This window comes from Meriones unguiculatus, chromosome 2 (assembly GCF_030254825.1).
Source record: "Meriones unguiculatus strain TT.TT164.6M chromosome 2, Bangor_MerUng_6.1, whole genome shotgun sequence".
Lineage (NCBI taxonomy): Eukaryota > Metazoa > Chordata > Mammalia > Rodentia > Muridae > Meriones > Meriones unguiculatus.
The window spans coordinates 111004669-111032652 of record NC_083350.1 but is presented as its reverse complement, the minus strand read 5'-3'; the positions used below and the strand labels follow the sequence as shown (position 1 = coordinate 111032652).

Here is a 27984-nt window from a genome sequence, read left to right as displayed (position 1 = left end):
TGAACGTAATATGTACATCTTAGAATGAAAAGGTAAAACTGAACTTCATGGTAAAGGATCAACATTGCTGTTCTTCCAGACAGACAGCTGGGATAGTCCATTGCTTTACTCAATTACATTTTAAAATATATCAGGAAGAACTGTCTTATCTTCCCATGGAAGCCAAAATTTATAAAGCGTTTTTGCACAGATCTCAGGATAACTAGATTTGGATATATGGCAAAAACAATTTACCTTTTTATAAATTAGGAAACACACACACACACACACACACACACACACATAATGAGGATTGTATGCATGTGCATTTTCTCAATCATTTCCAAATATAGTATGTTTTAAAATTATGCATGGGTGTTCGCAAAACTGCTGGAAGTACATAGAATGTAAGAAGAAAGTCCCTTTTATATAATGATCTTGGGTGGAATAACAAAATTTCCCAAACATTACTATCAAGCTCACTGAATTTGAGAATAGCCTTTAATATCCTTATGTTTTCTACCTCGAAGCAGGGGAGTGTCCTGTCCTTTAATGCAGACAGGATCTTTTATCTTGTTTAACGAAAAGAGAAACTGAAGGCTTTCCCTTAACATAGTAGTAATTGATTGAATCCTTATTTTGGTTCAAGTGTTGAGGTTGGGGTCTACCATCTTTCTTTTTATACTGTTCATAAAATCAGAGGTTCATCAAAGTAAGTTAGGACATATTGAGTAGCATTGGAAGTCAATTTAACATTGAATGGGGGGATGACTCTGTGTCACCCTGATGTTACATATTGTTAAAGCTGTTGTAGGCAGCAGTTATAGTTTAAGTTCTGAGTAGTACCTGCATTTTACTCAAGTTTGTAGATAAATGCATTGTGACACTTTACATTTAGTGTAGAATAAATTTTATTAAAAGGGTTCTGTAGTCACCAATGAATAAAAAAGTAGGATCTGATATAATGTGAGATCTCTGGAGGAAATATAAAGCCAAACAGTCTAAACTAAGGAAAACAAAAGGTAAAGCAAATTATGTTATTCTTTGAATTGGCTTCATCAATACTGTCTGACCTTTTTATGAAACTAGGTTTCCATGTCTCTGTATGTTGTTCATAAAAACGGAGTCCCACACAGATGGGGAACATGGTGCTAGGAGAACATGCTAATCTTAGTTGGGAGCCTACTATTAAAGTTTGGGGGGATCATTAGCATTCACAGAAAGTTGCTGAAAGAGCTCTTTACCCCATAATAGATAAGAAACACCGAGACCTACTGAGTTTATGTGACATGTTCAAGGTCATATAGTTAGTAAGTTTCAGGCTAAGTGTTTGAACCTAACTTGCTTAATCAATAAAATATGCAAGTAAGTATATAAAGTAAATGACATAAAATAGAAAAAGAAAATGAAAATAGAACTGATGTTCTGGCATGTACAGGGGCCTACCTTGAAGAGCCATATGGTAAAGTCGAGTAATGGTTTTGTGGTTACATCGGTGAATTAAGCAAGTGAGGAAATTCCTAGAGAATGGTTTCACATGCATTTTGACTTCCCAAAACACCATAAGGTAGAACATGACATACAAGGCAAGACAACTCTGAATTAGTTTCCTTGATGTCTGCTTTACTCAGAGTGTTACTTTGGGTAACATACCGAATTCTCTATGCAGTCCTCTGTAATATGACTAATAATGTTACTTACCTATATTCTGTTAATTACAATGTGCTAAACACATGGCCCAAAGCTGTGTGACTCACAATAGAATCCATTCTTGCTTAGCTTTCGCAGCCCACCTACAAATTCTGCTCCTCAGCTGCTTCTACCCTGGGATGTGTTGGTCTTAGTGGAGAGAAAAGAGGGATGGAGTTCATGAATGGGTCTGAGAGGAGCAGTTGAAATCAACCCTTCATCACTTATTTATCTGTAGACCGGCCAGCGGAAATCACAGACCCGAGCCTTGTGGAGTGAGGGAGAAAGTCATTTTACCTCATTGAGAAGAGAAAAAAATAGCTAGAAGCTATGCACCTACCAGGCCCCATCCCCCAGGACTATAGTGATGCTTAGTGAGGAAGTGAGAAAAAGGAGACTCTGAGCAGGGCAGACCTGTAGTAGGTACTCTAGAAATTCAATTCCACTTCCATTTGCAGTTTGAGGTTGATGATCAATCTGAATGAAGACCAACTTCATGAAATACTGAGGCTCTGTGTAGCAATGATCCATAGTCATCTTCCTTGTTAAGTTCTATTGTAATGACTGAGTGGTGCTAGTTACTGTTGTTTTTTGTTGTTTGTTTTTGTTTGTTTTTGAGAACAGGGTTTGCAAGAATGAAAACCCTGGATAATTCTTAGTAAATAAAGACTCTAGTTTCCCTTTTAATTCTCAAAAAAAAATAAAAATAAAAATAAAAAATAAAAAAGGAATGGCAAATGAAAACCCAACAGTTTTCTCTTATTTTCTTAAGAATTCCAAAGATTATAGAAACTTTTTTCATAACTATTGTGGAAGGGAACAACCAGTAAACACAGATGCACAAACACTGTGTGTGTGTTTGTGTGTCTGTCTGTGTGTGGCAAAGTTTTAATAGTAAGTCAGTATTTGGAATACCAGATGCAAATATATTTGTTAAAAGTGAAAAAATTCAGGGACTTTGCAGACTTTAGGACAAGAGGAAAAATTCTCAATTGAATGTTTCTCAACAGGTCTCTTTTCTATGTTATGGGGTCCTTTCTTTCAAGAGTATTTTTTAAAATAAGTAATGGATTTGGTCTTGTACACTTTTTGGATGAATCCTTGAGGGAAAAGCCAAGAAGTTTGGACTTCCTTCTCTGGGATCAATGACACCACTGTATTTTTGGTATAAAAAGGGTTTCACCATGGTTGCCAAAAATCCACTGTATTGCCATCAGCTATTTAGTGGCCATACTGTGATTGACAGCCTGTGCAGTTTCTTCAGGATGGCTGCATTTCAATTTAAAGCAGTGCTTAACTTGAAATGTACTTTGAGTCTCTTTAGGATACAGCAAAAAATAGTTCTTCCTTTCAGCTGACATCGAATCAATGACACCTACTACACAAGGTGCCTGATTATATTTTATAATGCATTGAGTACACTGAACACGTCTAAGAAACATTTTAAACCTACAAACTTATTCATAAAATTTTCTTCACATTTGTGATAGCAAAGTGGAGTTTATATGTATGAAGGCCTTGATAATATGTGAGATACATTTCAGTCTGTGTAAGCCAATGAATAAGTTGTAATAATTTACCTAATTTTTCATATTAAATTTTAATGCACCAAAACAATTTCAGATAAAACCTAAGTTGTTCAAGTGCTTCCATCCAAACAAAATTAAAATTAACTTGGGAAAAATGTATGAGGATGCTTTTGGTATTCCATTCACAATAAGCTTTTAAAATAATAGAAATGTTTTCACATGAATTTTTATGTACTATAGACATGCTTTCTCTAATTATAGATATAACATGTATTTTTAAAGTTGATATAAAATTTACAGATGGGTGCTTGCCATATATGCCTAAGGACTCCATGACGAACTCAATTCGCTATCACAAATGTAAGAAAAAAATTTAAGAATCAGTTTTGTGGTTTTGGAATCCTTCTTGGAAGTATTCACTACACCCAAAACATCACAAAATAAAATAATCTGAAAATAAACTGGTAACACAAAATAAATGACTGAAAAAGGGGTCATTGGTTTGGGGTAGAAAGATTATGCAGATGGATATGCATGTGGACATGATTACTGTGAATTTGGAGTCCGTGAACAGAAGGAACTACCTACCTTTACAGGAGTACCTGCAACCTGGAGACTGGTAGCACCCTGTAGCTTTCCCCTGTACTTTCAGGTCCAGCTAAATAAAGCAATGTGAAAGAAAACACTCAGACACTTTGTGCTCCAAATCACAAGACTGAGGACATGAGATCATGGATAATTGGAGCTAATTGGTGACTGGGTGCACACAGAGATCCAGTTGGCCAGAAAAGCTACTTTACTTGTTTGCTTCAGTTCATAGGCACTTCTTAGAATCAGAGATAAAAAATAAAAAAATAAAAAAAAATTTTTTAAAAGCTTGTCTGTTGTGTTAATTGATTTAAGAGTGTGTTTTGTGCTCACCTTTGATGATGTAAACTGAGATGCAGCAGCTGGGAATGCAAACCAAAACGTGGACTGTACCAGTGTATCAGCCCCTCAGCTTCAAGCAGTTTGTTGTCAATTTAACCATCTTGTTAACCACTTGTCTCTTCGCAGAAAGGTGAGCCTGGAGAGAGACAATACACAAATTGATAAAACAGCCAGTCAAATTCTCAGAACTTCACAGATTTTATTTTACCCAAAATTTCAAAGTCACTAATGTCCTTCCTCTAGCTTGTATATTCTTAAATATTGCATATTCTTAATATTTCACACACAGAGGACATTTACAATGACCACATTGTATAATACATCCTATTTTTAAACTTTAATTTTAGGTAATTTGTGTTCTAATTATTTTACTACAAAACATAAGGCTTTCAAGTAAAATTCCTAAAAGTATTGAAAAAAAAACAGTAAATTGAGGAGCCCACATGGGAGAAAATTCGTTGTCTAATTATGCTACTTATGATAATAATGTTGGTGCATAATGAAGTTCTTTTAAAAATGTGAAAATTTATTACACATCTTTTTTCTTCTTATTTCTGCTTTGCAAATATGTAAGATCTGAATAAAAGTTCAGGGTCTATTTTAGAAAGAGTCAGCTTTTGGGCAGAAACACATGCTATGGGCTTCATTTAAGGTTAGAAAACATTTAAGTGATGATCAGCCACCGTCTCTTCACATCTTTGAACCCACCTTCTTGCTACCTCCTGAATCGTTTATCTTCTTGTAAAGATTTCCCTAGGTTGAGAAGCCTCCAGTCAGTTTTGTATCTATCATAAAATGAAATATTACCCTTTGAAGTAACCAAGATTAATCAGCCCTCCCAGAGTATTTTTTTTGTTTCAGAGATTATTAAAAATCTATATAGTATTAGTTAAAAAAAAATTACTTAAAAGTTTCCAAAATGCTGAAGAGAAACCTGACCTTTTGTTGTCTAAATTCCCTAGCTTTGATTAAATTCAACAAGGCAGCATCACTGAAATCATGTGATGGAAACACTTGGCAATTGTTCACCTTATACCCTTATACCCATCCCATGGCATGTCTCTGCCAATCTCTGAAAAATTAAACCCGAACACCCAGCTTAGAAATAAAGACTCAAACAGCAGTCTGAACACCGAATAAAAAAAGTAGCAATGTCTGAAAAATAAAAACAGAAACCTTTAAAATAATGTTTTATTTATCACATACAAACGTGTTTTCCTAAGAATTATTTCCAGTGTGGGCCACCATATGGAAGCAGGAAGCCATTACAGGAATGGACTAAGATGGTTTGTATCAGCTGCATAACTTGTTTTGTTCTATGCCTTCGGGCTTCAAAACCCGCTTCCCATATTTTTTTCCTTTCTTTAAAAATAATGTACATCAGTTTAATTTATCCCAGGTCCTGACAGGGGGATCAGATTTTAAGCATTTAATGCTGCGGTTTCAAATCCAATTTCTCAGTGTTCATCGTTTCAAAAGTGGCAGAATTCGGGTTTTGAAAAGGTTTAAGAGCTTGGAGAGGACTGGCCCCCTTTCTGAAGTTCCACATTAACGTTAAAGGCAGCTCTGTCAGAAAGGCACAGCTTGGTCTGAATTTGTCTATAGTGCTTCAGGAAATCCTCAAGCCTCCACTCGCCAACAAGAGCCTCTTCTTGCTGGTGTCAACCTAGGAATACTGTTTAAACTCAAAAGGCATATTGAATAAATCATCCATTTGCAGGTCTTCTGAACCAGCACCCTGATTGGCTGGTGCTCCTTCCTAACAGGAGAGTATCAATAGATCTGCTCAAGGCTTGATTCCACTGAATGTGTTCCGAAACAGCTTTCCCTGTGACCGATGGAATTTTCATCCATTCAGACACTGAGGCATAAGTCTCTGAACAGTAAATTCATTGTAGGCTCTCTTTATTGCTGGTGGGGGAACCTCAAAAGGTCAGGAGTCCAGATTGCTTCAAATAAACATCCAGGATCTCAGATGCTTTTTTGAAATGGACCCAAGTTTATTTGAACCTCTTTCTCTGGTTTGGAAATCAGGCTGAAAATTTCACAGAAACAGATTTTTCTTATGAGATCTCAGAATGTTGTGGTTTAAGTAAAGTAATAAACAAACTTGAAAAATGAAAGGAAAAATTGGCCCAAACTCACCTGGTTTCATTCTGTTAAATGCCTGAAACTGAGTGGCATTGTGCAAACTTTAAAGGAAAAAAATAAGATAAACAGCATTTTGGCTGTGGTTTAGCCTAGAAGTCTAAGGTTTAAGACAACATTTTGCCACTCTGCCTTCTGCTTTTGTGTTTCTGTGATAGAGATCTATTTTGCCATACACCTCCCCTTACCTTCATTTTCAGGGACCTCCGTGTTCACATTCCATTTTCCAACTGCTGGTGAAGAATAACTCTTCAGTGATTCAAACTGGGATAATTTCTGTGTGTTTGTAAGCATGAGTGGATTGAAACTGTGGTATTTGCATGATCTATACAAAGTGAAAAAGCAGGAAGAATTTTCAACACTTACATTTACATACCAGGTATAATAAGTGCTTGTTTTAGTTATAGCAAAGTCATTAAAGAGGCATTTTAGCTCATTTACAGATGGTGTCATGTAGCATGCTGATGAAGACATGCTAACTTGCTGACACGTACCTTCATGTAACTGCTCTTTGTGAGGTGAATAGGCAGGGTTAGTGCAGAGGATACTCAGGTTCAAAGTTAGTACACTTTAGTACTAATTTGTGAAATTTTTCAATAAGTTGTTAAGGTTAAGCCTAAAATATTTTAGACTGCTTGCTTCTAAAAAAAAAAAAAGTCACAGAAGTCTATCATCTCCATAATGGACTGTGTATCTTATATGCTACATAGGAAATGTACCCGATTTGTAAATCTATGATGCAAACAGGTAAATTCTATACGAAAGAAAGCAAAATTTAATACAACTGGTATATCTCTGTCAGGCACTCATTTGTGTCATTCCAATAAGCTGGGAAGAGGATTTTGATAAGCTTGTAGAAGTGAAGAAAATATAACAATTAGGAAACTAAGATTTTCTAGATCTTGAAATTAGGAGAAATCATGAAAAAACTCCAAGTCAAACCATTTCCCATAACCAAATTGTTCTTTACTAAGTAATGCTTTAGAATTGTGTGCCCACTTTCTAATGCTTTTAAACATTTTTCTCCTTCTTACATGATTCAAAACCAGCATATTTTCTTGGTAGAGTCTTCATATAACTCAGCTTTGCACATATATTGTACTTCTGATAGAAAGAGTTCTATGCCCACTGATAAAATCCAAACTACTTCTGCAAAGCTCAAAATAGTCTGGACACATGATACCAGGACTGATGGTGAGCTACCCATTTAAGTTATGTATTAAGTCTAAATTTAATCAAGGCCACATTTTATTTATACATTTCATGCATTAAACTCATTTAAACCTTTAGTCAGATTTCATTAGAAGAAACACTACCGTGTGCATCATGCAGTAGTGAAGCTAGTGTGCTTCAGGAATTTGAAAAGAGTTAGAGATGGGGAGTCTGATTTCAGCATCTCTCTCTTTCTCTCCTTAGCGCTTGCAGCAGGTCTGTTGTGGGGCACACAGTTTGTTTCCTAACACACTAATACAGTCAGCATGCTCTGTACAAATGTGTAAACACAGACATTCCCTGTAATCAGGGAGGTTGGTATCTCAAGGCAAGATTATGTTTTTTTAGGAAATGCAATTTATGTTAGGGATTGGGTTTCGTTTGCAGACTGATAACGTCTGGGATTTAGGGAGATGATAATAGCATTGTGTCTTAGCTGCCTGCCTGCCTGCCTTCTGAAAGCTTGCGCCTTCCCGGGCAGTTGCTGTCTTAGGATCTCAAGTTAAACTATGCTAATTCTTCCTTTCTCTGAATGATGGCCCAAAGTAAGCGATATGAAAATCATTTAAACTTAATAAAATTTGCAGGATTTATAAGCCGCAAGGGCGAGTGCGGAGAAATAGAGACATGGAAAAAAAAAAAAAAAAAAAAAAAAACAGGACACCAAGGCTAACATCCATCCTCACAAGTCAGGAAATTAAAATTTATGTCTGGAACTCTGGTATCCCTGAGGTTGGGTTTGTTGGGTGGGGAGCACGTTAGACACGATGCTTAGACTATAATCATTTTAGTCTGCTTGAGGCATCGCCCTAATATTATAAGACAAGTTAAATATATGACAAATACTCCTTCTTGTTTCAAATAAAAGTTGAAGTAAATCTGCCCAAGTATCATTTGGTATTATAGCTTTCTGTATAAATCCATCCATCTACTTTAAAAAAAAATTAAAATTAAAAAAAAAAAAGCTGCTGCGTACCTTTTCCAAAGCATTTAAAAAAAAATGTTTTCACAATTTTAAAGAGCAGTTTTCTTGCCCAAAGCACAGGTTTCCCCCAATATTAAGTTCACTGGATTACTTTTATCACTCCTTTTTTTTCTCCCTCCTCCTCTTATTCCCTCCTTTCATTTTTCTCTTCTTCTTTCCTCTGATTCTTTCATTTCCCTTTAAAAACTTAATCCGTAAAAGCAGAGAGCTGAGGTCCCGCCGGCTCCCCAATACAGCCAATGAACATTCCGTGAAAGAGAACCAAACCCTCCATCATCCGAGTTTCTTCGTGTTAAAATAAAAATAAATAAATTCCTTAATGAACCGAGTCCCCAGAACTGAAGCTTTTCTTAGCACCGAGTCTGGCATCTTCCTTTTTAATCATGGTAATAGGTACTGTGGACGCAGAGACCAGACCACAGAAACCTCACCCTGCCTGGGCTGCGCTCTGAGCACAGCGGCAGCACTGACGGGCGGAGTGGAGCTGAAGATCATTTGCTCAGACATATTTTCTAAATGACACGTGTGTGTCAATTGTAAGGACAGGCCTGGAGAACGCTGCCTAGACGCTTTTACGGCATGAAGTCCCTCTACACCATTGTAGTAATCTGAATATCTAAGTATGCTGTTAGAGGCACAAGTCTGGGGACAGACTTTATGTGTTATGGTTCTTCCCTTCTTCTTTCAAAACACTTGAGATGATTTCCTGTAGTTTAGAAAAATCACCTTTCATTATGGTCCTGTCCTTGTTCCACCTCAATAAAAAATAGAACTCAATGACGCTCAGTGGGTCTCATGTCAAGAGTATGTATTTAATAGGAATGTTTCTGCCTGCGATGCAGTATAACTGAGTATATATTTTGTTTTTGTTGTTGTTCGCTCAACGTTTCCCACCAGAGAGCTAAAGTACTGAAAATCGGGAGCTAAAATGGAAACTCTAATATCATGATAGCTGCAGTCCCGCTGCCTTCACTGGGGAAAATATATTAGCCCTGTCTAACTTACCTTTTCCAAAGGTGTAAAAAGCACTCTCACACGGGGAGAATATGAAAGCCAGCTCTGGACGGATTGATTGCATGTTATTCCTATGAACGCCCATTGTCATAAGCTGGCGCTGGGTGAAGCCCTGATTCTAACCATATGCTCTAGGCAGGAAAACGTGGAGGCGTTTCCTCTAGGGTGCCCACACCGGGTCCTGCTAGATCCCCAGGCTCCAGAAGAAAATGAAAACTGCGAGTTCTCCGATGATGAGATTTCATCCAGATGGCCGTGAGTTTATATATTAAATAACAAGTTCTGGACTTTACAGTTGCGTTTTTTAAATGCTGCAGGTCATATAAATTTGCCCACTGGGGGGCGCGCAAAGGCCGTACTGCTGAAGCCAACTCTCAGGCCGGAAACTGAAAATCTAATTTAAGATACATCGCTTGAGTGGATTAATTCATAACTACTGTAATTCTAATAGGATTACTAATTTATAGTGTCAAGCGCCATTCAGACCTCTGTTCTGGTTTACTCTTGTGCAGCCTGCTGTGTGGTTGGAAATAGTTCTACATTAGAGAACTTGGAGAAACTTAGGGCACACACCTGATAAACTGGAATTAAAAGAAAATTATCAAGAATACAATTATTTTCCTGAATAAGTGTATTGAATCATCAATCATCGTGATAATTTCTGTGCAACAAAGTGAAGTAATTATTTCAGCTATATATTTAAAACAGCATGACTCACTATTTGCACTTTAAAAAAAGATGAATTTCTATTGGAAGGTATTGAGACTGTATGTACGCATATATATATATATATATATGAAAGCATTGAGACTATATATAAGAATATCTTTATATATTTATATTCATGTATATATAGTCATACATACAGTCATATATATGTATATTTATAGTAGGCTGTCTTCTAAAGTTCAAAGTATCCTCAAGGGTAGCAATGATGGAAACAAAGCTGTTTGTGAAGGCTGAGAGTTACGATCCACACAGAAGAAAAAACGTTTTTGACAGAATTCCCTAATTTTTAAATTTATTTTCATTTGTATTTTTTTATGGTTTTATTTTTCAAGACAAGGTTTTTCTCTTTAACAACCCTGACTATCCTGGAACTCGCTTTATAGTCTAGGCTGGCTTCACACTCACAGAGATCCTCCTGCTTCTGCCTCCCTGAGTGCTGCGATCAAAGGTGTGTACCGCCACACCCATCTCAGAATCCCCTTTTAATACCTTTCAAATCACGTAAAATAAACTTATTTATCAGAATTATTTGAAAAATTGTTTTGAGAAACTTAAAACAGGTTTTAACTAATTACGCTGACAAACTTGTAAACAAACAAAACCCCATGAAAACATGTTTTAAACTTTTGCCTCAACATTTTATAATGCTTCCCTAAGGTGCTAAAACTTATGAATGTACTGATACTTTCTAAATAATTTGAAAAGACAATGACATTTAGCTATTTCAGTAGTAATTATATATGTTAATTGGGTGAGTTAAATTCAAATAATATGAACAGAGTTAATTCAAAGGATAAAATAAATTCAATATGAACGCCTTACTAACAATAGATGAGTTTTCCATTGTGACCATCAACACTGTCTATTGCGTATTTATTTTGAAATGAGGAGGGTTTGAATCCACCAAACCTAATAATTATATGTAGCTAAGATCATTTAAAATTTAAAAATGAACTGTCTAATGAGGTGGCCTCTTGCCCTAATGCTATTCCTCTGTCACATTAGTCAATAGTTAGAGGCCAAGTGTTCAATAATGACGTGTGATTAAAAATCACCATCTCAGTGAGCTCATGTATTATCAGACTGAGTTGCCTACATTCACGTAAACTTCTAGCTTTTGTCAGATGCGATGACACACACTTGTAATCACAGCTACAGGAGAATCTTATGTGGAAGCCACCATGCTGGATGGCTCAGTTACTGTCTGTGTTGAAAGCGCTACTGTCCAACTGCTCAAAAAAGGTCTGTTTTTTTGTTTTGTTTTGTTTTGTTTTGTTTTGTTTGTCTGCTTAGTTTTGTTTCTTGGGTTTGTTTGCTTTGCTTTTTCTTTTGGGGAGAGAGGACAAGAACATAAATTTGGGTGGGTAGAAAGATCTGTAAAAAGTTGGGGTAAGAAAAAACATCGTCAAAATACACTGTATAAAAAACTGTGGTGATTAAAAACAGACATGTCTCTACTCATTTTTGAGTATATGTATTCATCCATGACTTGTCTCCCTGTTCATTATTGTAATGATATAGTCTATGGAACAAAAAATAAAAATTTTTAGTGTGTGTGTATTTCTTGATTTCATGGGCACCTCAAGACCATGAAATGTGTGTCCACATTTTTCTAAAAGAATATATCTTTTTCATGTCCTATCACATTGTGAAATAGCACTGGTCTAGTTGGAAATCTAATGAATGGTAGTTAACAACATTAAACTTGTGTAATCATTATAATACTTAAAAAAATGGTCCTTTTTTTTTTTTTTTTTTTTTCCTGGAAGAGTCAGGATCTCCACAAGAACAACAGAGCCAAAAATACTTGGGTTCAGGGGGCCTGCAGGGACCTATATTCCAGTGAATGACCATGCATGGAGAGGACCTAGACCCCCTTTTCAAAGGAAGCCCATTAGCTCCTCAGTTTCCAAGTGGGTTCCCTAGTAATGGGAACAGGGACTGTCTCTGACATGAACTCAATGGCTAGCTCTTTGATCACCTCCCCCTGGGAGGTGCAGCCTTGCCAGGAGGAAGATGATGCAGCCAGCCTTGAAGAGACCAGATAAGCTAGGATCAGATAGAAGGGGAGGAGGTCCTCTCTTATCAGGGGACTAGAGAAAGAGCATAGGGAGAGAAGAGGAAGGGTGGATGGGACTTGGAGGAGACTAGGGAGGGGATGCAGCAGGGATACAAAGTGAATAAATTGTAATAAATAACTATATAAATAATTATATAAATTAAATTAAATTAAAAATGGTCCTTTTTTCTTTCTTAACTTTTATTAATTACACTTTTTTAACTTTGTATCCCTCCATTACCCCTCCGTCCTCCCCTCCTAATCCCACCTTCCCTCTCCCTTCTTCACTTATGCCCCTCCCCAAGTCCACTGATAAGGGAGGTCCTCCTCTCTTTCCTTCTGATCCTGATCTTAGTCTATCAGATCACATCAGGAGTGGCTGCATTGTCATCTTCTGTGGCCTGGTAAGGCTGCTTCCCTCCACCCCCCACAGGGGGAGGTGATCAAAGAGCAGGCCAATCAGTTCATCTCAGAGGCAGTCCCTCTTCCCATTACCATGTAACCTACTTAGACACTAAACTGCCATGAGCTACATCTGTGCAGGGGTTCTAGGTTATCTCCATGCCTGGTACTTGGTTGGAGTATAAATCTCTGGAAAGACCCCTGTGTTCAAATTTTCTGGCTCTGTTGCTCAACTTGTGGAGTTTCTGTCCTCTCCAGATCTTACTATTTCCCACTTCTTTCATAAGATTCCATGCACTCTGCCCAAAGGTTGGCCATGGAATTTTATTCAGCAATGAAAAATAAGGAAATCATGAAATTTGCAGGTAAATGGTGGGAACTGGAAAGGATCATCCTGAGTGAGCTGTCCCAGAAGCAGAAAGACACACGTGGTATATACTCACTCATATAGACATATAATATAGGATAAACCTACTAAAATCTGTACAACTAAAGAAACTAATCAAGAGAGAGGACCCTGACTAAAACTCTCAATCTCCCATCCTAAAAGGCAAAGAGAATGGACATCAGAAGAAGAAGAAAACAGGAAACAACCTAGAAACCTGCCAAAGAGCGCCTCTGAAAGGCTCTGCCCTTTTTTTCTCTTAAGAGGAAGTATGGAAATAGCAAAGTTGTAAAACATATTTGCTTGTAATTACATTTCAGAATTTTTGTTAGTTGAGCTAACGACCATTAAAGCATAACTCATTTTATCTTACAGCAGCAATTGAATTGTTTTGTGGTACAACTAACACCTTTAGTTGTGAGAGTGTATTTCTATGACTGCAGTTTATCCTTCAACACTCCACACTGACTTATTTAAAATTTTTTTGTTCTATCAAACAAAACTTTCTGACTTCAGGTACATAGAACCATGTGTTTTCAGTTGTTCTTGGTGTGATTTCATCTTTACTCTCTTATAAAGAAATTGTATGGTGGACAAGAAAAATTTTAAGCAGCAAATTCCATGCTCTGTGATTCATAAGTTCTTGGGGGTTCCTGAGCTGTTTTATTGGAAGTTCTTCAGATTTCTCCCTTGTTATAACTAATGAGACTTCCTTGAACTTATTTGGTGGTAGTAGGATTTAATTTAATTCTGGAATTTGTAGTTAATGTTGTAACTCTTTAAAAGGTCTTTGCGTTCTCCACTCACCTTAACTTAGTTGGCATCATCCAAATAGTCTTTGCACTCCCTACCCATCTTCACCTCTCATCCTGCTAGAAAAGAAAAAAAAAATAATTATATGGTTAATAGATTTGCAAACTCTTCTACCAGCTTTCCCTGAATATCCCACTTGCCTTTCTTCATTCCCATATATGTCTATTTGTAAGTGTTCTCCAAAGAGACAATTCAAATTATGTATATGTAATTATGAAAGCTAAAAACAAACAAACAAACCATGCAATCCCTTCTGCAAAGTGGAGATTCAGAAAGCCAGGAAAATGTATCATTCCAAGGCTGAAGGTCTGTGAAGAGGAGGTCAGTCTGTCAGTCGAGACACAAAGGCATGAAAACCCAGCAGGCTTTTAGTGAAGATTCTCCAGTTCAAAAACAAGAGGTTCCATAACTCTTGTCAAATGTTAGGAAGAAGAGTATCTCAGGTTCAGGACCATGGGTATGTGACTTGCTTGAGGGGATGACTATAGAATGAGATCATTCATAACAAGTAATTAACCATTAAGAAGTGTAATAAAATAATTCATGATATTGTTTGTCAATATCTACCCCGATTTGACAATTGACAATTTAGAAAGCTGCCAGGTTAGCCTGACACAATATAGCTGTTGGTAGGAGAGAAAAAAAGATAAGGTTGGATACTGAAAAATATTGTTCAACAAGAACACCAGCATATGTTTTTCATATCCATTTGCTTCAGTAGATGATGCACAATGTCCCAGCCCATTCCTGAAAACACACTGGTTTGCCTTCTGGAGAGGAACTGTAAGCTCAGAGAACTAGAATCTGTTATTTAGAACAATGAATATACTGCCATCACGGAGGAGGCATAGGTCTCTGTAGGTGCTTTTAGCTATGAAACATTCTTGAAAGGATTTCTTAGAATAGGAGACAGCTTGTTCTTCTGCAGGGCTGGGGAGTTTGAGGAGAATTATTTCTTAATAAGTGTATTGTTTTCCCCCTTTAAAATAAATATAGTACTTCAGAAAATATATGTTAATTGTGTTGCTTGATAACATCTCTTCTGATTTCTACATTTCATAAAATGTAGAAAGCTACATTCCTGCACGTGCATGGCTTTGCTGCTCACTGAAGAACTGCTTAGAGGAACCAGATTCCTTTAACCGTAAACACCTTAGGGAATGTCTTTGGTCATCAGCTTTCTGTTGCTATGAAAAATAACTGAGAAAATTAACTTAAAAGGGAAAAAGATGAACTTTGACCCATGGCTTCAGAAATCTCTTCAACCTTTACTTCCCTCCCATGGCAAGTCTTGGCATCATGGTAGGTATATGAGAGAGAGGCAAACTTCTCACAGTGTATCAGATAGCATGTTAAATAAGAAGAGAAGAAGGATTCTGGATCCATGTTTGTTCTTTAAAGACACATCTCCCACTGACACTGAATCCTGACTTCAATGCTTCTATCATCTCAAAAAAGTGCTTGCAGTGGGGCTAAACATTCAGCCTATAGACTTAGAAAGAATATTTTTCTATCCAAACTATAGTAATATATTTGGAAGTACCTATGACCTGGTTATGATCAGTGATGGTAGCCCTTCTTAAATTACTATTTTCAAGTAAGTCTTTCTGTGAAAGATGCATTGCTATATTATATAATATATTTTCCTACTCATCACCCAAGACCCGTTTGACTTCAGTTGAGATCGCCAGTCCACTAATCTTATCGCTTTTAATTGCATATGGAGCCATTATGCCCTAGCCCGACTATCACCATCTCCACATGCTGACCCGTAATAATGACTACTCTCTATAATCAACGCTAATTCTGTTGCATCTAAACTCTAAGTATGTGTCCTCCCCACCCCAACAAATCTTTAGGTTTAACTTTAACTCCAGTGCAATAGTGGTAACAAGTGGGCCTTTGGATGTGATTGCTCATGAGGCTCTAATAGGAGCACGGTCCTTATTAAGGAAGCCCACAGGAATCATTTGCCACCTTTTCACCATGGAAAGGCATAATTAGATGGAAGACCCGTTCTGGATCTGACTTTGAATATGCTAGTGTCTTACACTTGGGCCTCGTAGCTACAGAACCATGGGCAGTACATTTTTATCATAAGTATTGCCCTAGTTTGTTTTCTATTGCTGTAATAAAGACAACAGTGAAAAAAAAGCGATTTGGGAGAAAAGGAGTTAATTTGGCTTATGTGTCTTGAAGATGCTCCATCACTGAAGAAATTCAGGGCAGCAACTGATGTAGGGTCCTGGAGGCATGCAGGAACTGGGGCAGCAGGTATGGAGGAGTGCTGCTTATTGTGTTTTCCACAGTCACTCAACTTGCTTTTCTCATGGCACCCAGGCCCACCAGCCCACAGGTGGCACCATCCCCAGTGGATCCCCCCACATCAATGATTCAAAAAGAAACTGCTCCATGGATTTTTCTAGAAGCCAATCTGATGGATGCATTTTCTCAATTGAGGTTCTTCCCAGATGACTCCACCTTGTGACAAGTTGGCAAACAAAACAAGACACGAAGCAAACTGCCGCTAACACCACCACCACCACCAACAACAACAACAAACAAACCGGTACAGTTATGCAGTCTAAACTACTATGCTAAGGTAGCCCGAATAGACTGAGACATAAATAGACTGAGACAAAATAGACAATAGACTGTTTCATTCTTCAATGAAACAGAGAGGAAGCAGCCATAATACAAGTATTTTGAAAAAGGATGAGGCATAGTGTAACATATAAGTATTCAAGGCAATTGTGTGCAAGTTTAATGAGTTCCATATTCTTTTAAAAAATGGTTTTGGAAGCAGAGCCTCATGTAGCAGAGGCTGGCCTTGAAACTTCTATTCATCTGAGGATAGCCTTGAACTTGTGAACATGGTGCATTATCAAGTCTAGTAAGTTCCACATTCATAAATGGATGACTTTATAGATGTGTAATGAAAATGCTCAAGATCTTGAAATTCTTATTTCTTCTCAAAGAGCTTTTTTTTTTTTTTTATTTGACCTTGCATCCCACATCCTAAGCTGGCAGATTTGAAGTTAGGGCACTAGCAACATTACATGGGGGCAGGGGAGGGGGTGAGGTTGGGGGTGGAATGGGTTGTGGGCTTCCTGCTTAGAGAGCAGGGAGCTAGGGAGGAGAGCAAAAGATACCAAGCATATAGTTGAAGTGGGGTGTCCTCGATGACCCCAAATAACCGAAATAACACCACAGCAGGAAGATGCTGCAGGCTGTGCTGAAAACAGAATAGCAAGATCAAGGGTAAAAGTGGGGACCCGCTTTAGGAGAGCTATGGAGTAAAATCTCAGAATACTTAACATCTGGGGCATAACATCTGGTTCTACATTTGAAATACCCTTGTATCATCCTGTTTTAAATTAAGTGCATGGGTTCTGATGCATTTAGATGACATTTAGGGACAAAAAGGAGAAAGTCTTATTACAAAGGAGTTCTTGCTAGTGGAATGCGGGTCCTGAAAGAGGATTGTTTCAATATTTTAATGGATTATGACTGTATGGAATCGTTATGATCATTATGATAGTTGAGATTGAATCTGTAAGGCTTCTTTCCAGTGTTTGTTTGATTTTTTTCATTGTCTTTCACCATTTAATACTATCTCGGATGTGATTTTATTTCATTCTGGCCCCAAACAGACTGGGTTTACTTCGGAATCACATTTAATTCTGAGGGTAGTGCCATTGCCATAACTTTTACATTTTAATGTAATTATATGCACATTTCATCTATTTGAATCAAATGCGATAATGTATATAAAAATGTTTTGGAAAGCCCCAATCACTCTATAAACACAAAAGATTAAGTAGTATATTAGGAGGATTGTTGTCTAAAGCTGTTTGAAATAATCTCTTTGAAATATCACTTACATTTTCCAATAATTTAAGAGAACATATACTCTTTTACTATAGCTAAAACACAGAACTTGCTTTCATTTTATAAAATTAAACTTTTGGAGAAGGATTAACTGGCAATTTTGTACATAGTGTAAAGATTGTTCTTCTGATATTGGCACTTGTAGACTGTTTAGAATTTTCCTGCCAAATGTGCAGTTTCTTGAATTTTTTTGAGCTGGGAGAGAATTAATTTTCTTTGCTCCTACTTGTTTTCAACTTTAAACATCAATTTACAAGCATGAAAATAAGCTTTCTCCTCCTACCTAAAATGTTAACTTCAAGCACTCATTCTCTGGATCAAGTTGTTGGCAATTACAATGTTGGCTCCAAGTTTGTGTGTGTTCTTCTCAGCCAGACAATGATGTCATTGTAGATGTGTTTCTTTAGGAAGATTTTTTTTTCCCAGAGGTCTAGTCCTCCATTACTGTTGTTGATCTCACCCTCAGATGCTGAGCTTGACTTCTTACCCACTTCTTTCTTGCCAGCCCTCTCTGAGTTTCTCAATTAGAACACACCCTGTTCCTGACCTCCAGTCTCTTCCTGCAGGCAATCTGCTATGTTGGATTGATATGTTTTTTTATTTGTTAGCTGTCTAACTAGGAGATTCAAAATGTGGTTGCAATAGAGTCACACCTCTTTATATTCCCAGTCCTATCACGTTACTTGACAAGATACCCTGCTGATGAAATAATTAACAATACAGTGGCAGTCTCAAGGTGGACTGTGGTGTTAAACAGTTTGTTTGAAGTAAAATAAAATGTGTAAGGCATTACTACTAGCTATGGAATCAATACTACTAAGGTAGCATATTTTACTCTGTGTTGTCTCAAACCACTCTAATTTTATAGCTTTCAATTAGTCAGCATGATTTGCTGCTCTATAACTCACCTCCCAAACATCCACACATACCTCAGACATCAGGAGGACCACTATTGCAGGAAATCAGCTATGGACTTCCATTACACTCAGGTTCTGCTCTGTTTGGGATTGTGATTTGGGACAATGTTTCTCAGGGCCACCCCAGTAGGGAAAGAGAGGTCACAGGGAGCCCAAAGTACTCACAAAAGATATAGATTACAAACAGGCCATTTACAACTCTTTGCCTTATGCCTGTAGAGTGGTTTGGCAGACACACAGTGGTCTTCAGAGTTTTGCCCACAAAAGAAAGACAGGTAAACATGCACAACAAAACTAGAATTAAAAAAAAAAAATAAAACATCAACAAAAGAAAAAGTATAAAGTAACTTTTTTATTTTATTGTTTTAGGTGTTTGAATAAGAAATTCTAAACCAGACAAAATGGAAAAATCATTCTTGCTTAATGACAAGTCTTTTTAGGTAATATGCAAGAAGCCAAGTACCTTAAATCATCTGTTAAAGAAAGACACAGTCCCATATAAAAGTAATGTGGCTAAATTATTTCTTTCATATATTTTTTAAGTTGTCATCTTTTTATATTTATTTATTTATTACAATTTATTCACTTTGTATCCCTGCTGAAGGCCCTTCCGCATCTCCTCCTACTCCCCTCTCCCTCCCCCTTCTCCCTCCATTCCCCTCCCTAATGTGGCTAAATTGCTTAATATCTCCCCTCCTTTTTATCCCTACCTACCATTCCCATGATAAATTCGAAAGGTTCAATTTACAAGATTTATAAACTTAAAATACAGAATATTAGAAAACAGGAACAAGACATAACCCATTTATAACCAATAGGGGCTAAAATTGACAAATGTTCAAAAGATTATGAATATACAGTAGCGACAGCCAAAGTGAAGGTTGGGACTGTGGGTGGAGAAGCAAGGCTGCAATCAGATGCCACACTCTGGAAAGCAAAGTGAGTATTCTTAGAAAGGGGAACACAGATTTTTATGGAGAGCTTGCACTGACTCTACGTAATCAGTTTTGACATTTTAACTAATTTTAGAGTTTGCTAACTACTCATTTTTCAATTTAGTCAAAAAACTAATAGCAAGCGTGTTTAGCCAAAGCAGTTAAACTACGAAAAGTAGTCAAATTGATAAAATATATAGTTATAGCCTCAACCGTACCCGAAAGACTGACAGAGCTGAATATCGCCAAAAGCTTTGGTTTGGAAAATCCCGACTCCATTTCCGTGTAATTGTTAGAAGCCTACATATCCCATATCAGCTCCTCACAGTGATGTCTTACTGAGTAAGACAAACCGACTCTTCTAGCCATAACCGATTCCTTCCACTTAGCACGTAGACAGATTAGGCATAGAAGCCACAATTAAAACCTCACATAAAACAAAAGCTGAACCTAAATGGAACTGTGTGTATGTCTTCATGTGACAAATACGTTTGTGTCACAGAAATACATATGCTATGAAACTTAGTCTTTCCCAACCTTCTGGTTCAATTTCTATCATCGTCTACAGGGTAAGAACGATATGTGATTATAACATAACATGCGCAGTATGACCAGGAAGCTTTAAAAGCACTTATTTTTCTTTTTTTTTTTTGCTTCGAAAAAAAAGTGCCTATTTTACCTACACTTGACACATGTGTATTATACAGTAAAATTGACCTTATTTCATTTTTTCATATTTCTATGTTCAGAGACTTCCATGAATTACAAATCAAATATATTTTGTTTGAGTATTTGTTATAGTACTTATAACAAATTCATTCATTTAATAGATATTATCGACTGTTCAAGACCTTTGGCTTAAATTTATGATGCAAATAAGTTTTCAGATCTTATGGAATGAAGTGACGTATATATGAGTAATTCTAATTAAATACTCTGTAGGATTTAACTCCAATTCTTGGAGGTGTTGAAAATGTGAATAGATAGAGTGTTAGAACTCACTAACGGTCTGTTTGAAAACAAGGTGAAGACGACATTGCAGCTGTCTGAGTGAACATCGTAAGCAAGCAAAGGAAAGACCTGGAGTGGAATTGTACTTCTGATTGTGTGTGCAGACATCAAGAAGACTCTGCGGCATGTGTTGAGGAAAACACAACGACAAGAGGGAGGATGGAGAAAGAGTTCATGCCTCAGACTTGCACTATGAATGAGGCAGAGATTCTCGAAGATGTAAGTTCTACAAGGACAGATATGCAGGCTATGGATGATGCTGGTCTGGAAGCAGCTGGGATGGTCATCCAACAATCAGCTCCTTCAGGAACTCGTGCTTGGGTGCATTGAATCTGAGGTGACTACTGCTGGGCTGTGAGAAAACTGAGTGTTTGATGGGATACGACATGAAACTCTTCAAAATAGATTTACGCTCTATCTGAGGAAGATAGACACAAAGAAAAAATTCTATACAGTCATAATTCATTTATAAAATATATGTTTTGTCCCATATGCTAACATGACATTAAGGCATCAAGAAATAAATTAATATTCTAAAAGCCTTTGATGCATAGACATGGAGAACAAAAAATTCTTTGTGACTATAATTTATGGAAGAATATTTACCTTTTGTCCCATATACTGCATTTTATTGTTAGATATTCATCCCACAGATCAGTTTGTAGGCTTGCTGGTAGGGAAATAGCACCATCTTGTGGGGAAGAATATACACTTTATTTAGAAAGAACTCAGGAAGAAGACACCGGGGCACATTTGGTTGTATTGTAATGTTTAATTCTTCAGAAAATTCAAATATTTATTTTTGAGGATGAAAAAGAATCGTGTGTATGTATGTGGCACAATGTGAAAATTTCACCCTTGTATATTTTGCACAAAGATATAAATCAAAGCAATGAAAATGTCCTTTACAAAGAACTTACCTTTCTTTGTGATGAGACTACTAAAATTCTGTGGGCCGAAAAAAAATGGCTCACTGGTTATGACCTCATTGCTGTCCTAGCATGAAGTCCTGAGTTTTAATCTCCAGTAAGCCTGTAAAAAGCTGAGTGTTATCACCAGCATGCCTAATACCCAAAATTTTCAGGTAGTAGTTCTCACCCTGTGGATTGCAATCCCTTTGGGATAGCAGATATACTGCATGTTAGATATTTACTTCACAATTCATGACACTAGCAAAATTACAGTGAGAGTAGTAACAAAATGATTTTATGGTTGTGGTCACCACAACATGAGAAACTGTAATAATTGGCTGCAGCTGCAGCATTAGGAAGTCTGAAAACCAGCATTTCAGAGGGTGAAGAGTGGAGGATACCTGCGGCTTAATAGCCACCAGCCTCAGTCCAGGTTTACAAGAGAACGTGTCTTAAGGGAGAAACAAACAAACATCAGAAAACATCAGAATGCCTCTGGCCTCCAAGCATGTCCTTGTGTGTCCAGTGGTACTCACACATGCACACCATTCAGATATGTCTCATTTCTTTCTTACACACAAAACAAGTAAGTAGCACAACTTCTTTCATGTGTGCAAGGACAAGCTGGTACAATTGGAAGCAGGAGAGTTACCACCAGGAACTTCCTTCTGGAAGCTGTCTACTGATACGTGGGCTCAGACAAATGATTACACTCATTTGTGTTAAGTTTGTGCCTCAAAGAGGCAAACATAATCATCAAAAGCCACGTTTGCCAGGCAGCAAAATAGATCAAATAAACGTCAAGTCAGCAAATGAGCTGGCAAAGTCCTGAGGGACTCTGAATAAATTACAATTCAAACAATCGCAAAGTTCTGAAAAGATAAGATGATTCTCATTAAAGACATATGATTAAAGTATTTGAATTACATTTCTTAGCCTTAGTTTTAGAATTCATTGCTTTACTTGTTTAAATGTTAAAAGCTTATTTATGTACAATTTCATCAGGCCCAGTAGAAAAATCAAATAAGCTGTGTCAGATCCATGTCTCTGTCCTGATTCAACTCACTTCCCACTTGAACTTAAATCTTTTCAAACTCATGGGCCATTAAAACAGGAAAGCATGCAAATAACACATTAAATATATGAACAATACTAAAAAACAATTTTTTTTTCAAATTGGGTTTGGTAAAGATGCATGAGGTGTTTCATAGAGTCTGGACAAGAAATCATTCTTTTGTCTTATAAACAGACAGGGAAACATCTTATTTTAAGCACTATGTATTTCTGTAATGATTAATATCTCTTGTCATCTTAAGAGAATCTAGAATTACTTAAAAAGAAAGAAAATGACCAAACAACCCCTGGGAATGGCTGTAAGGTAGTTTTTAGATTGGTTACTTAATGTAGGGAGGTTCTCCTTAACTGTGGGTGAGACCCTTCCAAGCTATGTGACCTTGGGCTGGAGATAAGAGCCAAACTTTGGGCAGAGTCTGGAATTCTTAGGAGATAAAAAGTCCTGGAGGGGACAGGAACTCCACAACGAGAACAAGAGAACAAGAGGGCTAAAAAACCTGGGCCCAGGGAGTCTTGCAGAGACTGATACTCCAACCAAGTACCATGCTTGGAGAGGATCTAGACCCCCTGTTCAAAGGAAGCCCATTGGCTGCTCAGTTTCCAAGTAGGTTCCTAGTAAGGGGTATAGAGGCTGTCTCTAACATGAACTCAGTGGCTGGCTTTTTGATCACTTCCCCCTGGAGGTTTCAGCCTTATCAGGCCACAGAGGAAGATATTGCAGCCAGCCTTGATGAGACCTGATAAGCTAGGGTCAGATAGAAGGGGAGGAGGTCCTCCCCAATCAGTGGCCTGGGGGAGGGGCATAGGGGTAGAGGGAGGGTAGATAAGACTGGGAGGAGGACTGCAGTTGGGATACAAAGTGAATACACTGTAATAAATAAATCTATAAATAAAAGTTAATTTTAAAAAAAGAAGGTGGACTGAGCATACCAGCTTTCTCCTTGTACTTCCTGCTCATAGACTGAAGGAGCTCTCTCTGGCCCCCACCACCCTGCCTCCCCCATCAAGAGGAACTATAAAACCTTGAACCATATGGTTAAATATAGCCAACCTTCTTAGCATTGATTTGTCAGCTATTTCCTCAGAAAACATGTTACATTTTCCCCTTACTTTTATTATTGCTTAAATAAGTTAAATGTAAATAGATTTGTCCTTAATGGATTTGTTGGTTAATTTGGCAGATATCATTTAGAACCTAACTAAACAATTCAAACAGCAAATTATTATAGATGTCATTACGTACTGTGACACAAAACCTAGCTTTAATTATTACAAAACAAAACTCAGGTTGGAGCATAATTGAAAAATTGAATAACCATGCAAAATAAAAAAATACTGTAAATTTGAGCTATCATACATTTATTAGACTCACTAGATTTTCAGAGGTCGATAGTGGATGTAATACTTTCGTGCATAAGTGCTCGTTATTTGTGACGCCAATCTGCACACGAAGGGGGCAGCTGAGAGAAAAAGCTCTGCCTAGGGTAGGAATCCTTACATCTGAAAAACACAAAGGATATTGGAAATGGAAAGCTGTGCTCTGCATGTGGATGGATTAGCAGAGATTATAAAACAAGACCTAAAGATTTTCCTGGTCAAATTCTGTAAAGGGCCAATGAGACGGCTCATGAGGGTTAAGGCACTTGCCAACAAGCCTGATGACCTAAGGTTCATTCCCAGGACAACCTTGATAGGAGATAGTTGGCTCTCACAACTTGTCCTCTGACTTTCAGAGATGAGCTATGACACAGGTATGTGCACATGAACACACACAAACTAATGCATAAAAATAAATAATGACATGCTGTCAAATTGTTTAGAACCCTTAAGAGTCTGGGTGTCCAATGACTTGCGAATGCAGGAGTGTGGTGTGTACTTCTCCTGAGCTTTCTCCATAGGGAGCCACAGAAGCAGTCTGTAATCAAAGGAACAGCAAGTAGCCTGAGTCCCAAGATGATGCCATCTTGCAAATTGTAATGGTTCTCTGGTGGAGGACAATCACAAAAGTTGAACTGAAAAGATCTTTCTGTAACAGAAATGACTAAAGAGTACACAGAGTAATGGGATCATACTAAAGTTACCAAAAAAAAAAAAAAAAAAAAAAAAAAAGCCGGTCTATTTACCCTCTCCTCCAAATTTAAGACAGCTTGAACATCAATGAAATAATGAAAGCAATGTGTTGCAGAATAATTACTATCAAATGAATAGAATGATAATTATGGAAACTAAAAATTAACCAGTTTTAAACATTAATCTAATAACTGATTTAGAAAAATGTCATCAATGTACAATAAAATAATTGACTAAAACTAGTAAAAAGAAAAGTTGCTTGGGAATTTAGAATTAAATGGGCCACATCTATTACTACAGATTACATATCAATTACAAAGGTCGAAAGTGTGTCAATGGAGAGAAATTCTCAAGTAATTTTTCTTCTTTATTTTTGTTAATTTTTTTTTTTTTTTTTTTGCTTTTTTGGTAGTATCTCACTATGTATTCCAGGCTGGATTCAAACTTGAGATTTCCTGCCTTGGCATTTTTTTAATACAGGACAATTAGTGTACATCACTATACCTCACAAGATTTTATAGTCTTTATGTCCAGTACTGAAGAATAAAATTTGCTCTTCAAATTTGACACATCATTATTATGCCCTCTAAGTTACCATCAACATATTATACTCTTTTGAAGTAATAAAATGTGATAGTATGCTCTGTTAGTTTGCATATATTCTACTTCTATTACACTTAAATCTTCAACTATTCTATAAATTTTATTTTCTGTTCTATTTTAAAATTTGGGTTTCAGAATATAAATACAGCTAAGCTGTAGTTATAAATAGAATTTTAAAAAAAGATTCTCATGAAATAATTCCATAACTTTAAAATTATTTTAGTTTATGTGTCTGGTTCCTTTCTTCTATTACTGTTCTTAACCCCTATCTACAAATGGCAATGAAAGTTTCATTCATTGGCAGAGAGAATTCTGAAACTGTTTACTTTGCTTCTCTTGTTAGGATAGCCATTTCCTTTGCATTAATTAAATTAAGCAAAATTCCTTTACATTCTACCTGCCTTAAACAGAGAATGCATTGAGGAATAGTATAAGGAGAGGAATGGGAGGTACAAACAAGGAAGACATTCAATAAATGCAGTGAAGAATGGGCATAATGTTTGGGGCAAGAAACTGAAGTAATTTTGAATGTGGAAATTTATGGACTCTGCAAAGACACTTCAATTTATGGGAGTATATTGGCTGAAGTCCAATTTTATATTCTCAGTACACAGATATTTAATCCAGTTAAATTTCATGCAGCAAGGATTCAAGAAACTAAGAACGTAATTGGTTTCTACCAGGAAGTAGTTCAGTGACAGCATTGCGATCTCTGTTAAAGACAGATATTGCTGTGCTATGTGCAATGCAGAAGTTCTTCATGAAGTGTCCTCTACTATGTGGTTTTGTAGAAATATCTAATGAAAAGTTTAGCATAGCTAATATAGTAAGTTCAATTAAATTCATTTTTCATAACCATCTGTGTAGCAAGCGTGGTGCTAGGCAAATATATAATAATATACCTGAAATGATTCTATTAGTTCAGCAGAGTTGGAAATATATATATTTGGTTTATTTATTTCACCACCCACCACGCTATAGATTCTCCCAAACCAAGCCCTCCACTCCACCTCATGTCCTCTCTTGAAGCTGGAGGAAAACATCACCCTGACAAGGAAAGCCTTTACCCTCATGTTGGAGCAAAACCAGAATTAAGATATACTGATTATTATGCCTTCTCCTCCAACAGAGCTCTTCTATTTTAAGCTATTTTCTGGGACTGCATAATTATGTGTGTTTTAATCACATGTTTGGAGAGAAAAGGTACATTGCCTTGATGGCAGGTTTGCTTTCACTTTTCTCAGATGTCACCTCCCAGGCTCTCATTCAGAGGTGGCAAGTTAAGTGGTACCACAGCTGGCAGGGCTGCTGTGATGGTACCTACCAACTGTCTTTTCCTGAGAAAGACATACCCAAGTTTAGAAAAAAAAATCAAGAGAATAACAAGATGAGCAACATACATAGCATGTGTTATCAAGGAGCTACAAGAAAAAAATGATTTGAGTATAGTCTTGATATAGCCATGGGTACAATTTTTGGTGTAAGTACAATGGCCCAATAAGAATATAAAGCATTCTTAACTATGGACTTAGCTATGATTCTTTCCTTGATGGAAAAGGGAATTACTTATTGTTATCTGGTTATTTTTAACTTGTCCTAATATTTCCCATGGTATTTTAAAACACACTATAGCTTTATAAAGTAATTTTATGTTTCTGTGATCATTTTTTGTGGCACAACACTTATGGATTAAGGTTTTAAAAAACTATGAGACTGTGTGCTCAAAGGGCTTTAAGGTGATCCTATCAGAGATGCGAAACTGTTTTGTATGTTCTCAGTTAGTAGTTATATATGTATGAAGCTTCTAGGAATCTACACCAAAGAGAAAAACCAGGCATCAGTCACTTGCTCAGTGATACATAGTAGAAATTAAAAACAATCTAAAAGTGCTTGAATGGTAAAATGAACTTATCTTCAAGCTTACCTCAAAGATACTCTGTACATTCTTCCTATATGACCATGTGGCTCTATTTTATTTTGTATAGGTGGGCATTCATTTTTTTTATAATTTTTATTTTTTATATTAATCACAGGTTATTTACTCGGTATCCCAGATGTAACCTCTCCCCTCATTCTCTCCCAATCCCACCCTCCCTCCCTCATCTACTCCCTGCCCCTTTCCAAGATAAGGGAAGACCTCCTCCCTTTCTATCTGACCCTAGCTTATCAGGTATTTTCAAGACTGGCTACAATGTCCTCCTCTGTGGCCTAGCAAGGCTGCTCCTCAGCGGGGGGGTGGGGGGTGTCAAAGAGCTATCCAATGAGTTCATGTCAGAGACAGTCTCTGTTCTCCTTACTAGGATACCCACATGGATGCTGAGCTACCATGGGCTACATCTGAGCAGGGGTTCTAGGTTATATCCATACATGGTCCTTGGTTGGAGAAACAGTCTCAGTAAAGACCCCTGGGGCCAGATATATTTGGTTCTTGTGGAGCTCCTGTCCTCTCCAGGTCATACTAACTCCCCCCCTTCTTTCGTATGATTCCCTGCACTCTGCCAAAGGTTTGGTCTCAGCATCTGCTTTGATATACTGCTAGGTAGAGTCTTTCAGAGGCCCTCTGTGGTAGGCTCCTGTCCTATTACTTGTTTCTCTTACTTCCAATGTCCATCCCATTTGTCTTTCTAAGTGAGGATTGATCATCTTACCCCAGGTCCTCTTTCTTGTTTATCTTCTTTAGGTGTATAGATTTTAGCAT

The 27984-nt window shown here is 37.2% G+C and overlaps 2 long non-coding RNA genes across 2 annotated transcripts in view; both read right to left on the bottom strand.

Moving 5' to 3' along the window:
- Positions 1–3653: 3653 nt before the first annotated feature.
- Positions 3654–13934, bottom strand: LOC132652176 (uncharacterized). Its single transcript, XR_009589652.1, has 4 exons — positions 13869–13934; positions 6464–6600; positions 4119–4263; positions 3654–3855 (listed from the first exon to the last, which is right to left on the bottom strand). It is a non-coding gene; the product is annotated as an uncharacterized LOC132652176 (long non-coding RNA).
- Positions 13935–24004: 10070 nt separating this feature from the next.
- The window catches only part of LOC132652175 (uncharacterized), a 51708-nt gene continuing 47728 nt past the window's right edge, over positions 24005–27984 (bottom strand). Inside the window, exon 3 of the long non-coding RNA XR_009589651.1 lies at positions 24005–24113. This is a non-coding gene — a long non-coding RNA (uncharacterized LOC132652175). The remainder of the gene's footprint in view (positions 24114–27984) is intronic.